This window comes from Camelus ferus, chromosome 16 (assembly GCF_009834535.1).
Source record: "Camelus ferus isolate YT-003-E chromosome 16, BCGSAC_Cfer_1.0, whole genome shotgun sequence".
Classification (NCBI taxonomy): domain Eukaryota; kingdom Metazoa; phylum Chordata; class Mammalia; order Artiodactyla; family Camelidae; genus Camelus; species Camelus ferus.
The window spans coordinates 4645430-4660950 of NC_045711.1; the positions used below are offsets into that span (position 1 = coordinate 4645430).

Consider the following 15521-nt stretch of genomic DNA (forward strand, 5'->3'; position numbering starts at 1 on the left):
GGATGAAAGGGAAAGCTAATAGGAAACAAGTGAAAAGTTTTATCCAACAGGCTGAAAACACAGCTGAAAATCTGTAGATGCTTCAATCCATCAGATTGTGTCAGAGGAGAGAGCTGAACGGGTAGTCAGTAATAGTTTACATTTTCCACGGTGGAATTGTACCAGCAGTGACAAAGTACAGGGTATGGCATAGGCGTACACTGAAATAAACTGGAGGTGAAGATGTTAAATTTGAAAGGTCAAGGAAGCTGGCCACTGAGTAGGGGTTCCACAGACTCAGCAAAATCCCCCTCCCCAGAGGATGAAGAAATAAGCCAGGCACTTAACAAAATGTGAGGGTATAACCACGTTGGTAGATGACAGGAGAGAAGGTTACTAGCTGAACAGCATGGATCTCAGTGGGGCAGGTTTTTCACGCCTGCTGCTGCTCAGAAGCAATGTCTAACTTTGGGAGCAAAGAATGTTGCTAGTGCCTCTCTCTGTGTGAGGCAAGGAGGAATAAATAGCTTCTACTTGAAAGGACTGCAGGGGAAGTGGTAACCTCAGGGGGAAGCCAGGTTTCAGTTCAGGCTACAAGGTGATGGGAGATTAGCTAGGTTAGGTCTCTGGTTGCATGTAACAGAAATTAACTCTAGCTCTCTGCCGTCGGTGGTAGTGGAGGGTTGGGGGAGTAACCATCATGGGTGAGGAGAGGTGCTATGAAGGTCTTTGTGACCTGGGAAGATCCCCCAAGAGGTGTTCACTATAGATTGTTCTGTGAAGAAGTGGAGAAAGTAGGAGAATTTGTTCACCGACAGGAGTTCCATACGACCAAAATAAATGTCTGGTGGGGTAAAGAGAAGCAGAAGTAGGGAGTTAGGGTGGTTTGTGGATTCCAAATTGTGGTGTCAGGAAGGTGGTATCTAGAACGGTAGCTAAAGGAGGAGGTGTACACACATGGTGACAGTCGTCCCATCTGTCCATTGCCTGAACTCCTGTTCCATTCCAGGTATCTGCCTGCTCCTGATTCATCATCACCCACTGAATTTGAGTTTCTGACCTCCCCCACCTCAACCTCTCCTTTGCCCCAGGACATCTCTGAGATCTTCGCCCTGCCTCCAGACCCTCCACTGCCTCCTAAGAAGCTGCATTCTGGATTATTTCTTAAATTAACACTCAGTGTATGAGTTTGACGTGACCCAGTCTGCCTCTTCAGCCCTGTCAAGCCCCTATTTATCTTTTAATTTACAAAATTATATTGTAATTATCTTCATATGTCCTCTCCAGTTCTAATCTGAGTTTCTTCAGAACAGGGGCCATTTTTAAAAAATTCTCGTTTCTCCCTCTAATGCTTAACACATTGCCTGTAACCCACACAGGGATTAGTTTGTTGGATGAATGACCGAATGAGTGAGTAAGTGGACTTTTTATCTACTATTGCCCTGTTCCTGTAGTCTAGAAATGTTGGACACAAAGAGGTGGCCTCTCTGTGAGACTCTTCCATTCTTGCCTACCCTTTTCCATGATTACTGATCTCCTGGCCTTGATTCGGTGCTTGCCAGACAGAGACCATCTGCTGGGCTAGACAAATCCAGCTCATGGGACACCCTGTCCTGATTCTTCCTGGCCTGCCTTCCCTACATGCTTCCAGAATATGGGCCTGATACATACGGTTTTTTTCCATTTCCTAAAATGATACCTCTACACAACATGGGTTGAGTCCTGATCCCCAAACACTTGGATTAGGGCCAGGATCACCTGGTTCATATTCCCCAGACTGACTCTTTTCCCACTCTCCACATTTCTATCATTCCTGCAGAGGGGACACCCAGTATACATGTATAGAATGGTTGACAATTTACATGGCCATGACAGTCACTGAAACCAGGAAAGTGATTACTTCTAGAACAGAAGGGAGATGGGATGAGATTAGGGACAGGCTACAGGGGCTTCAACTGTATATATATTTTATTTCTGAACATGGGTACATAAGCATTCACTATTCTTTATACCTTTTATAATTCTGAAATGTTGCCATTTAAAAATTTAGAATCAGAGGTACAGTTGTCCCTCAGTATCTGCGGGTGATTGGTTCCAGGACCCTCTGTGGATACCAATATCCATGGATGTTCAAGTCCCATGGTCGGCCCTCTAGCCTTGGAAGCAAAATCTGTGGGCATGGAGGGCCGACTGTGTTCAGCTTTTACCTTACTGAAATGCCTACAGGTTGATCTGGGAATAGAGACAACACTGCTGATGGACTCTTGAGGCCAAGAGGAATTCAATCAAAATGTTCAGCACAAAGAGGACAGAGGGGCAGAGGAGGACTCCTGGGCTCAGAGCCAAAATCTCAGACTAAACTTCAGTTTGACTATGAAAGCCTATGAATCTATTGTGTTTACCAGTGAAAAGCCTCAAAACAGGCAATTCCCAGATTGTTAGCTTATTTGTTGGTCTGTTGTCTGGAACTGGGAACAAGTTTTCCTATGGAAACAATATTACAAATTGTGGCTCTGCCCTCAAGGCCAGGCACAAAAGTTTACGGAACCCTAATGTACCTTAATACTGCATTAATACTACTAAAGACCCTGACCGATATTTGTAACAGTATTTCTGTGGGAAAGTGCATTTAGAGTTTTAGTGCCAGTAACACATATTCCTCAGCCCTGGGAGTCCTCTGGACTCTTGACCTTATTCCCACAGTGCTGATTCTTATCAGAATGTCCCCATACGTGGTGGTGGGCAGACTAGCTGCTTTCAGTTGCTACAGGATTCAAGCTGGAGTTCCAAGCAATTCATCTCCACTAAAATGATCCCAACTCCCACCATGTATCCTGGCCAATGATCTAAGTTGAGCTTCCCAAACACAAAATGGAGCCTCTTATTTGTACATGCCTTGCACACCCTATCATAAGCAGACACTTAAACTCTGTCACATTAGGGACCTCATTTGCATTTCTCTGGGACACCAGGAGTCCTCATTTCATGAGAGAAATGGTAGGGAAGACTTTGGGACTAATACAATCCCTGAAACACTGAGTGGAGAAGTAGGGTGGGTGGATAAGCCTGGGAGAACCTTTGAATAGGGACTAGCAGGCTGAAGAAAAGAATTCACCCTGATGTTGGTTAGAATAAGATGAAGAGTGCTTCAGGTTAGGATACTGACGGTTTTGTCAGGGAGAAGTATTCCTGAGGGTGATACAGAGGAGTGCACTCAAACACTCTCACTTGGGGAGCTCACTCGGAGAACTGAAAACTGAAAGATCCACATGGCATTCTGGGGGCCTAAAAACAGAACTATCAATTCTCTGTAGGCAAAATGTCTCGCCTACTGGCTATAAAAGTTATAATTGTGGGAAACCTTTTCATGACATCCAAAGTCCCAGCTGCGGTGGTGGAGGACAATGACAGGTGGTGGTCCTGGTGACCAGGAGAAGTGGTGAGAATTCAAAGCCAACTCTAGGAGAGCTGCAGAAGCACTGAAGGACAGCAGGTCCCTGGGACACTCAGGACGAGAGTAACTGTGGACAGCTGGGGCTTAGAGCCCTGGTATCACACAGGCTTATTCTGGGAACAGCACTCTGACTGGGAAACTATCTTGCCGCCATGTGTATAGTCTTGGTGGGACTATAAATCAAACTGCCTTGTTCTCCCACGCTCAAGGAGCTAAGCAAACAGGCTCTCCGGGGACATGAATCTTGAATGATGTGACCTAGACACTGAAAATCTGGTTGGCGCCCATTGTCCCAGCAGCTGTACCCTCAGACTGTCAAGGGCTTCCTGCCACCTACACCTCTAGAGATGTCCTGGTTCCTGTCCTTCTCTAGGAAGATTCCCTTGCTTTCGCATTAGTTCTGTCGGCTACCCGCTATCCTTCTAAAACATTAATTTTCTACTCATGTTTTCCAGAGTCTGTTTCCCTTGTGTACAACTGACAAACTGTAGCTAATACAGACCCTAATGGCAGAATGTTGATAAATTAGGGCAAACGGCTACTACAACCTGTAAAGCAAGTTGAAGCATAAATCTACTGAAGGAATAGTTATAGCATGTCATCCCCGCATACAAAATGATCATTCATATCATTGAGACATAGTGGGTTCTACTTTTACCTCAGAAAGCCAAGGTGGGTGGGTAGAGGGAAGGTTAACATAAACATTTCCCTAGGAGCAGGTTACCAATTACTAGCCCTGCACTATGCTATGTACTATGATGACATAATAATAACAATGGTTGTATTCAATAGTAACCATGGTTCTGTCTCATATATTTATAGATATAAATATATTTATTTATAGTAATAGAAAGATTTTTGGGAAAACAGGCAAATTGCAAAGCCATTCCTTTGTCATCGTTTAAAAGGACTGAATTAAGATTCAATGTTAGACTGAAAATAAATGAGACAAATGTGTCCGGAAGTGTGTCTGTTAATTAAACCAAACAATTGGCCAAATAAAGTGACATATGTTTCAAGTTAACTAGTTGACATTTTCTGTTTGCTCCACAATTAGCAGGCAGGGCAGCTGGGCTTGTCGGAGAAAAGGCAGGCTACTTTATCTACTGACGCCTGGTCCAACCCCACCAGATAGTCTGCAGGACCTCAGCCGTGGGGTAGCCTGGTTCTTGGGCTCACGAAGGGACGTTTCACATACCAGGGGAGCACAGGTTTGTGAGTTCCAGTCTTCAGTGATGGACTCAAGGGGGTCAGGCAGCTTTCTCTGGTCTAGCTGGTCTTTCTCTCACCTGATATGAGGCCACTGCAGTATGGACAGAAATTGAGAACATTCAATGTACATGTTGCCCCTGGATTTCTGTCTCTGAATGGAGGCCCATGACCCCACCACATCCTGGAAGACCCACTCCCTCTTCTCATTGTCGTATTTCTGCCACCATTACAGCTTGTGCCTCTCCTTACCCTAGCCCACAACCAAACTCTATCTCACCCATGATCTCGGTTTCCAGAACTATGGTTGAGTGTGAGAACTTCAGGGAAATGCTTTTGGACACAGATGTATAGGAGCCTCTCTACTGCACAAGTGGGACCATTCAACAGCTCTCATGTCCTGTGACAATCCTTCATGTATATTCTTTTCAGAGTTAGAGTCAGAGACCTCCAGCGGGTATAACTGACCGCCTCCCTTTTGTGACAGTTTTATCAGTCTCTTCCTCTCCTTCATCTCAGTCCCAGTGCCCTTTGCAGTAAATAGAGAATTCTGCCTCTTATAGAACTACTACAACTTCTACAAGTCCTCTATCCGAGCTCACTGTCTATTTCTACTGATCTCTGACTTCCAGCACAGGTCTTTACAAAATGAAAACTTTAAGAAGCCTGCACCTTCTCTGCAATTTTTCATTGGAAGGAAAATGAAAGAAAGATTGCTTACGATTGAGTAAGTCTAAATACGTGGCATTGCCGTGTTGCCTATGCACTGTCTCAGTCATTTAACAAACAGCAACTTGTATGACTTCCTGGAGGTCATGCTCTATCAGCACAATCTTGTGAGATACTTCCCCAATCTGACATGAGCCCACAAACCAGGTTCTTTGACCATGAGCAGTAGCACCACTCCAGGTCAACTCCAAGAACTGTTAGAGATCCTCATGGATTTCTACATAGTGGCCTTGTACTTTCTACTCGGCCAGATTTATCAAAGGCATTGAGTTATTCCTGGAATTCTCACAGGCCTCTGCCTTTCCTGGACCAAAATTAACCTTCTCAAAAGGAGGAAACAGTTTCTCTCAGATCCAGAGTTAGATAAAACATTCCAGCTGTTGAACACTTGCATATCCCCTTCCCAACTTTGACTTACCTTCATCCAAACAGTTCTACACCATTGAAACCAATGCCTTTAACAGTGCAGTAGGGCCACGTTGCCCAAATATTAGGAAGTCATGGCCTGGCAACAATCAGTCTATGTGGAGGAAGCTGGCCTAGCTGATATCAACCACCTGACTTGAGAATGGGAATGATTTATCATATCTGCTACCTTAGAAGTTTGAAAGCATCAAACTAGATACAGGTATCCAGTATTTTGTGACAATGTGCTTGGACCACTAGAGCCTGGAGTAGCTGAGACAGACCTCGTGAGCCCCTTTCTTTGAGTGTTTTGATTTTACTATCTCTTACAAACTAGGGAGTGAAATGGCCAGGTGGGTTCCTTATTGCAAAGTACCAGGGAGTAGAGAAAACATCGCTACTCTTGGAAATCCTCCTGTGTTTACAACTAACAGAGGCAATCCAGTGTCTGATGTTCATAGGCACCTAGGATAGAACTAGTCACCCAGGAGTAAGCCAAGACCCTGAACACCATGAAATCCCTTCACCAAGATCAGTGGCTGTATTTCACAAGAATAGAGCCTGTCATAAGCACTTTGCCTTAATACACAGTACACTCATTCTCACCATAACTACACATCAAAAGGAAATCCTACTAATTTAAAGTTTTAAATATAAGAAGATAAAAATCTTAAAATACTAAAAGAAAATGTGATAGGATAAAAAGATAAGATTCACCTTATCTCAGAGATAAGGAAAAACTTTATAACCATTAAATTAATAGATGAAATGCCAAATTAATGAATAAGCTGAATTACATAAAAGAAAAATCTTCTGTAACCAAAATATTATAATAAAAATAAATGCCAATAGTTAATATGAAAAAAAGGTTAATATACTTTAAAATCTTTATAATGTTGTATTTAAATAAATGTATAAAGAAAACACTGGGTTCCAAATTTAGAAGAATAGGTAAAAGATACAAACAGACAATTCATAACAAATGAAACACAAATGACTAAAAAATATGAAAAAAACCCTACAGCTTTGTTAGTATTATTGATCAAAGATCACATTACTTAAGTACGTAACATTTGATGCTATGAGAATACAAAGAAATATGTAGATTTGGCCAAACTTCTATAAAACAGTTTGACCGTATATACCAAGAGTCTTAACACACTCAGGCTCTTTGACTCAGTAACTCTATTTTCCAGAATAGCTTCTAAGGAAATAATTAGAAATGTGAACACAGTGTCATGCACAAAAGATATTTATCATAGTATAATTTATAATTGAAAACAACCTAAATGTTCAATAGCAGTGAAAGTGTTAAAGTAATTTATGGTCCCTCCACATGAAATTCATGTCTCCCATATGCAGTCATTAAAAATAACTTCATTACATTGATACTTATAAAATGATGATAGGTGTAGAACACAGAATACCAAATTGAATATACTCACAAACTATACATTTAAAATAAGACTACAGATCAATTTAAATTGTGGGAATATAAATCATTTTTTGTTTTATTTATACTTTTTAATATTCTCCATACTTTTGAAGCCCAATAAATGTATTTTAAATTACCTCTGGACTTCTGATGAGTAGAGCTTCATTTGTTTTTCTATAACTTTATTCTATAATGAATTTTCTGATGGTGCAGAAAGAAGTGCAGTTTAGATTATAACTGGCAAATCCATTTTACCCATCAGATAATTACACATTAAATAAATTTGTGTTTTAGTATCTATTATCTTGGACCATGACTGAATTAATTAGTAGAGTTTACTTTAAGGCTGAAATAATCATTCTAACAGTGTAGCGTGAACTGGTTTGATTGTTTGGGCAGATCCCACACAGACAGCAGCCTAGATGCTCCGTCACAGCTCCTGCCCTCTGTCGACTTTGCCTTAGGTCATATTTCTAGGCTCCCTTTGTGTCTTGGTCTTGGCTTTGGCTTGCTTTCTGTGTAGGTTCTTCAACACAGATCTGATTCTTAAGCTCTCCCAGCCCTCTTGCCTTGATGTTTTAACAGTTCCCTGCTCTTCCAGCCTGCTCTCTGGGAGACTTGGTTGTTTGAGACTTCAAGTCAGACCAAGCCCATGCAGAGATTTTCTGAGGCTCTGGGTTTTCTTGTCCCACGTTTCCCGGGTCCCCAACTGACATGGTACCTCCAATAAGCCAGTAAGACACACACTTCTTTATCGGTCCTCTTTCCTTCTCTCAACTTTTCTCTATGAACAATGTCCTAGTGCAGTCAAGTTGCCTGGGCCAGTTCACCATCCTGACCATCTGGCACCCTCCAGTGGTCATGGGTGGCTGTGCCCTGGCTAGCAGTGACTTTCAGAGCTAGATCCTACTTGAGAATCCCCAGGCCTGTTAGGGCCCTCCAGTAACACTTAAAAGGAGCAGCTGTCAGAATCTACTATCAGATCTTGGCAAACCTTACTTCTGCCTAGCCCCTTGCGATTCAACCTCCTGTAACTTGCTGATGGAGAAATTCACCAAAGGCCCTGCCTTCCTTTCTCTTGTAAATGTATTTGTATCAAGAGATACTAAGATACACATTCTCAAAGGAAAAGCCTTTTCTGGTTTTGCATTTGGCAGGGAAGTAATAATAAGTACTAACGTAATTGAGCGCCAGATGTCGAGCTAAATGCTTTACATACATTATCACATATAATCTTCACAACAACACTGGGAGGTAGGCACCTATTTTTAATCTCCATTTTACAGAGGAGGAAACAGAGGCTCAGAGAGGTTACTCAGAAGTCAAGGTTAAGCTTAAAGGTCAAGATCTCCCTGATGGCTAACTATGGATTCAAAACCACCCCTCCTGACTTGGGGCCCATGCTTCCTAAGAACTAAACCATACAGCTCTGTAGAAAACTGGGAAGCTCAGAGGCCATGTTTTCTATCATGTAGAGAACATTAGTCTGCAGCAAGAAGAAGGAATAAAAAAGAGGGAGAGAAGCAGAGACAAAAGGTAGGGCTAGAGTTCCAACAGGACTTGAGTCCTTGGTTCCAGTTGTTTCTGAGGCCCAGGAGCATCCTTGTCTTTCTCCAGACTTGGTTGTTTCATCACATACTTCAGTTCTTCCAATAAACTCCTCCCTTTAGGTCAGTTTGATATGGCTTTCTGCCACTTGCAATGCAAGAGTCCTACTAAAACACGAAGTAAGTCGGGTACTCTTGAAGACAGTCCAGGTGTTAACACCCACAGCAGCATTAGAATAGTGATGAATTGTCTGATCCATACTGGGCTCTTTTTGTTGCAAGAAACGGAGATGGAGTCACGCTACTAGAGGTAAGTTACTCATCACTTAAACACAAGTCAAAAGGAGGGTTTACACAAAAAAAATGTATGTGCACTAAAACCTAAGTAAACGGATCCACAAGACCTCAGGAAGAAGTGAAACTGCAGCAGTAGCACTAAGTAACAGCTACTGAATCATCTCTCTCGGGGCTTTCCAACCTCGCAGCGAATCGGCACCACTCTCTCTCTGGACCAGCCTTCTTTGTGAACGCATCTTGTACCTGGCTACAAAAGTGGCCGCCCTAGCTACTTCTATGGCCTTCCAGTTTCAGTATATACCAAAATTCCCTTTGTGTCTCTTATTGTAGGTTCCCAAAGAGAGAAGATTTGACTTCTGCTTTTCTTTTTAAACCAAGTTCATGGAGTATACATCATTGGATATGGTTTATGGCCACTCCCTTGGACCAGGTGTCCAGTTAGGTGTGGTCATGGCCATGTGGCCCACTGACCACTCAGTAAGGTCAGTGGGCAGGGATTTTATTAGAAAGGGACGTGAGCAGGCCAGTAATAACTGGCATCTCTAATCAAGCCTACTTAAATGCAATTTGAACTCTTGCCAATAACAAAAAATTAAACATGTTGCAAACATGGGCAACCCATTTCCCAAAGACCCTCTTTAATTATCTCAAGCTGGCAAGAGAGTTCACCTTCTGGTGCTTTTAGGCTTGTGTTCTATCCTCTACCTCAAAGTGCACTTTCTTCACATTCCCAGTCCTGTTTGCACCTACCCTAAACACTGCAGAGAGCTAGACAACTCCACTCACTTGGGAGTCTATTAATTTTTTTTCTCCCCTTAACCACACTAAGACTTTGCTTAGTAAAGCATTTTGAAGATTTAGAAAATGACTGCTCAGTCTGCTTAGGATTTATATCTCAGACAGATGTGCCAAGAAGTCATAGGAATCAAACTGCAGTTCTGTGAGTAGAATAATATATTAACTTCCCTTTTAGTAGTTTCGATTACACAGCTGTACAAATTGCAATGGAGTGTTCACAGCTTAAGCTGCTTTTATCAAAAACACATCACTTCTTCAGGGTGGAAGTTTTAACACAGCAGGCATCTTGATGGGCATGCATCCTTGCAAAACACGTGTCATTACTTGAGAGAAAATCATCCAGGAAACTGAGAGATGGCAGTACTTACTTTACCTTGAGGAATCCTCTACCCTTTTAATAACTGAACTGGATCGTTTCATGACGAAAATAAGGAGCTCCTAATTAATGGTTCCATCATCTTATACTTTTAGTCTCTCTGAGCCTCAGTTTCCTCAAATTTTTTTTTGTTTTCATATCCTTTTTCATTAAAGGTTATTACAAGATATATATAGTTCCCTGTGCTATACAGAAGAAACTTTTTTAAAAATCCATTTTTACATACAGTGGCTAAAATTTGAAATCTCTAACTCCCAAATTTATCCCTTCCCGCCCTCTTTCTCCAGTAACCATAAGATTGTTTACTATGTGAATCTATTTCTGTTTTGTAGATGAGTTCATAGTGTCCTTTTTCTCTTTTCTTTTCTTTTCTTTTTTTTTAAGATTCCACATATGAGTGGTATCGTACGGTATTTTTCTTTCTCTTTCTGGCTTACGTCACTTAGAATGACAGTCTGCAGGTCCATACATGTTGCTGCAAATGACATTATTTTGTTCTTTTTTATGGCAGAGTATTATTCCATTGTATAAATATACCACAGCTTCTTTATCTATTGATAGACATTTAGGTTGCTTCCATGTCTTGACTATCGTATACAGTGCTGCTATGAACATTGGGGTGCATGTATCTTTTTGAATTAGTGTTCCCTCCAGATAAATACCCAGAAGTGGGATTGCTGGATCCTATGGTAAGTGTATTTTTAGTTTTTTGAGGAATCTCCTTATTGTTTTCCATAATGACTGCACCAAACTACATTCCCCCAGCAGTGTAGGAGGGTTCCCTCCTCAATTGTAAAACTATGATATGAGTACCCATCTTGTTGGGTTGTTTTAAGTAGCCAATGAGAGCTTTATAAAGAGCTTAGCAAACTGCCAAACATAGTAAGTGCTCAATAAATGTTAGTTACTATAATTATCATTATATTTTGTTTCTCACCTCAACTACTTTTCAAGGTTTTTTATTAGACCACTTTCTCATTTTATTCTTACAACTTGTGGGCAGGTATGGTGGTAAATGTATCCTCATTTTATAGTACAACAAATGGAAACAGAGAAGTTAAATACTTTATCCAGGGTAAGTGATTTTCCAGAGGTAACACAGGCAATAATTCACATCTCTGATTACCAATTGAGTGTTCCTTCCTCACAGAACTTAAGTTCTGTGACAGGGACTTTAGTAAATGGAGAAGCTTAATATTATACTAATAGAAGAATCCTCCACAACTTTCATCCAAGAATTGCTACTAGCTAGAAATGTTGTGTGTTCTATTTCTGGCAACCTGGAAAGCTAGATAACCTGAAGGGCCATTAGCTATGAGACAATTAAATCCTGATTTGAACCAAAACTAAAAGGCATTTTAAAGTTTTTCTGGGGTTTCATGAAAGGGGTCAAAAGGAAAAAAAAAAAGTGAGCCAAACAAGAACAGAGAGCAACAAGCGAACATAAAAGCTAGAGTTGCCATGGGCAAATGACAGTACCAGCCCAGGACAAGGAGACTAAGCATGAAGGCACACTTGCAGGGTCTGGGAATTACACCTGAGATGCCTGCTTTGAGCCTGGTTCTGCAAGAGGAGCTTCAGAGATCTCTGATCAGTTGTATCCCAGGCCACCTCACAGAATCAAATGCAAGTACTCCCTGGAGAAAAGCCACTCCCAATTTGGGTCCTTGGATTTCCATAAATTAAATTCTATAAAATATGAGCTCACAATTTTAAAAAAAATCTCCAATACATAAGCCACCATGAGTTAGAATCAACAGAAACAACAATGAATTTATAAAAACTGAAGAACTGGAACTGGAATTGTCATTTACAGATTACTAAAAAAACCTTTTATTAACCATTTAAAGAAATCAAATATGGAGTGAAATAGATTAAGAAATAAGAAACTGTCAAAATGATGAGAAAGATTAGTAAAAGAACCAACTGGAACTTTCTGGCCAATAGATACAGATACAAATTTTGAAATTAACAACTCAGTGAATGTGTTAAAACCAGAATAAAAACAGCCAATGACAGGATTAATAACCTGGAAACTATATCAGAGGAAATTATCTATACAGAGGGTATAGGAGATGGAAAATATGAAAGAGTGGTTAAAAGACATGAAGGATAGAACAAGGTTCAACATGTATCTAATCTAAGTTCTAGGAGGAAAGAATTGAGAGAATAGGAGGAAGGCAATATTGAAAAAGATAATGGGTCAAGAATTTTCCTGAACTGATTGAAATCAATTGGTAAAACACAGAATATATCAAGCATGATAAATAAAGAGAACTCCACACCTAGTTGAAATGGTGCAACGTCAGAAGTGAAGACCTTAAAAATCCCAGAGAAAAAAAGCCAGGGCACCTACAGGGAACAAACAATACACCATCACACTTTTTTTTTTTAAAAGTAACTCTAACAATAACTTATTGGTGCTCACAAAAACTCTATGTAGTAATTACTATTATTATTTATATTTTAAGGTAATAAAACTCTGGCTGAGAGGGAAAACCCAAGGTCATTCAGATACACAGCAACAAGGATGTAGCTTAGAAACACAAGAATGAGTGGAAAAAGTAGGTCATAAAACACTGTTTCAGCCATATGCAACAACATATGAATCTTAGAACATAATCTTAGGATGAATCTTAGAAACATAAAACTGGGTGAAAAAAGCAGGTGGCAGAAAACGACATGCAGAATATCATTTTTATAAAGTTCACAAACAAAATTAAATAATACATTGCTTAGAAATACATACACATGATCAAATTATTTTTTAAAAGCAAGAGAATGATTGCTATAGTCTGAATGATTATGTTCCTCCAAAATTCCTATGTTGAAACCCAGTGCCCAACGTGGCAGTATTAGGAGGTAGTCTTTGGGAGGTGATTAGGTCACGAGGGCAGAGCTCTCACGAATGGGATTAGTGTCTTTTGAAAAGAAGCCTAACAGGGCTCCCTAGCCGCTTCCACCATGTGAGGTTACTGTGAAGAGATGGCTATGTATGAACTGGGAAGTCAGCTTTCACCGGACATGGAAACTGACCGTGCTGGCCATGGGGGTACCCTGAATTTGAACTTCCAGCCTCCAGCCTTCCAGAAATAAATTTCTGTCGCTTATAAGCCATCCAGACTGCAGTATTTTGGTACAGCCAGCTGAGACAGACTAAGGCAGGAAAATACACAACATTCAGGGTAGTGGTTACCTCTTGGGAGGCAGAGCAGAAGAGTTAAGACAGGGAGAAGCGTATGTTGCAAGCATCGGGTAATGTTCTAGTTCCAGTTTGGGTGGTTGGTAACAGGCACTCATTTTATCATTATTTGTGCATGTCACTTCCATTCTTTTGTATGCACCGATTTACGTAATAAAAATAAAACAAATTGCCAAACGACTTATTTTTAACTGGATTTTTACAATGTAGATTTAAAAGCCACTGGTTAATCCTTCTGACTGATGGCTGAGGAATATAATTAGCCTCTAGAGCTTAACTGCCAAATTCTTGTAGTGAATCTCAAAAAGGCTTCCTACATAATTAGTGGAAGACAATGATGGAAGTCATTCCTGGCTTGGGGTTTTAAATTCCCGGCCTTGTATGTTCTCTCCAAATGGAATAGTCTATTTACACAGCTCTAATAAGAGGTGTGCTATTCACATCATTTGTGTGGGTATCTTTAACCTTGTATTCCAGATGGTAAAGAAAATTTCCTATATAAGAAAATATGTTATAGGATAACTATATCAGAAAAAACTAGTTTCATTTTGTGTTTAATGTCATATAATTAAGTTGTTAACAAATGAAAAAATTTAAGTCTTTTTTTGGTAGTAGAATTATAAAACAAATTCACTTTCTCATATCAAAAATTTTATGAGCCAATTTGCTCAATTTTAAAGTAAACAAATACACCTGGGCTTCCATTACAGCAAGAGAGGTTTTACTCCGTAAACTCGATATAGATGTATTTGTGCTGAACTAAATTTACATATTAATCAAGTTCTAATTGCTTTTTTTAGCCAATTTTATGCAAATATATTTACTGCTATTTAAACATGTTTCAGAATGTTTGGAAAGTGCCCAAGCCAAATTCACTAATTAACAATTAGAAAGCAAAATCAAAACTGATATTTTCATACTATATCTTAAGAGAACTCTTTGAAACGATATTGATGGTATTGTCTTATTTTTCAATCTTAAATTCAAAATCACTAGATCAGTTTAAAATGATTTCTCCTATTCTCTATATTTCCTGTAGTGAATCTCAATATTGATGGTATTGTCTTATTTTTCAATCTTAAATTCAAAATCACTAGATCAGTTTAAAATGATTTCTCCTATTCTCTATATTTCCTGCATACCATAATAGTTAATTTTTTTAATAGTTTATGATTATCATTAAAGTATCTTTGAGTTGGATGAATTACTGGCACCAACATTGAGTTTTACTTGTTTCGTATGGGTGTGTGTGTTTAATGCAATAATAGTCTAATGCAACAAAAGTCTACACTATCTTTCCTTAATCGAAGTCCATAAACTTGATCTTCCTTCAAGAATTTCACCAAAAAAAATCTCAACATCTCACACTCTTTTAGTACAGGAGAATGTTTAGTAGACATAATACATGCAGCTCTCCCTTCATGAAAAATGAAGCTTAATTTGTTTTCATAGGGGTAAACCAGCTTAGTGGTTCATTAGGCTTAATGCGTTGTGAATTGAAAGATATGATTTAAAAGATTTCTGTATAATTCTTCACTCCTTTGATTAGCAATACAATCTGAAATTACCACTATAATTTCCTGGAAAAGTAAAAAGGACCTTCACGTAAGTAATTAAGATAAACTCTCAAGATGCCCTACTGAATCTACACTTAGTAATATGCCAGGTCTCAAACTCTCCTTGTATAGTTTGTTTAGTTTTTAAATGTGATGTTCACTAGTTTAAATACATTTGTGAACACGGAGTAGACTTTGACATTTGCAAGGCATTTGTCCAGAGGTCTCTATGATTCCCCAAATTTAAAACAATCAAATAAAACAACAGCAACAACAACAAAAGTTAAAACTCTATAGCATAAAACTTGTTCTATGGAGAGAAAAATCAGGTTGTGCAGAGAGATTATTACACCTATACACAATGCCACTTGCTTCCTGAAACCTGGCTGCCTTCCAGCTTGGGATAACGCTTTATCCATATAATAAATACCCTTTTTTAGCTGTAAGCTACTTCAAGTTGATTTCTGTTACCTTCATCAAGAGTCCTAATATACATATTTATGTTATTTGGTTTTATATATACATATATATATA

At 39.6% G+C, this 15521-nt stretch overlaps 1 long non-coding RNA gene across 1 annotated transcript in view; it reads right to left on the bottom strand.

Annotated features, from left to right (window-relative positions):
* Window positions 1-4248: 4248 nt before the first annotated feature.
* Window positions 4249-15521, bottom strand: part of LOC106730779 — a 111166-nt gene continuing 99893 nt past the window's right edge. The window contains exon 4 of the long non-coding RNA XR_004326606.1: window positions 4249-4736. This is a non-coding gene — a long non-coding RNA (uncharacterized LOC106730779). The remainder of the gene's footprint in view (window positions 4737-15521) is intronic.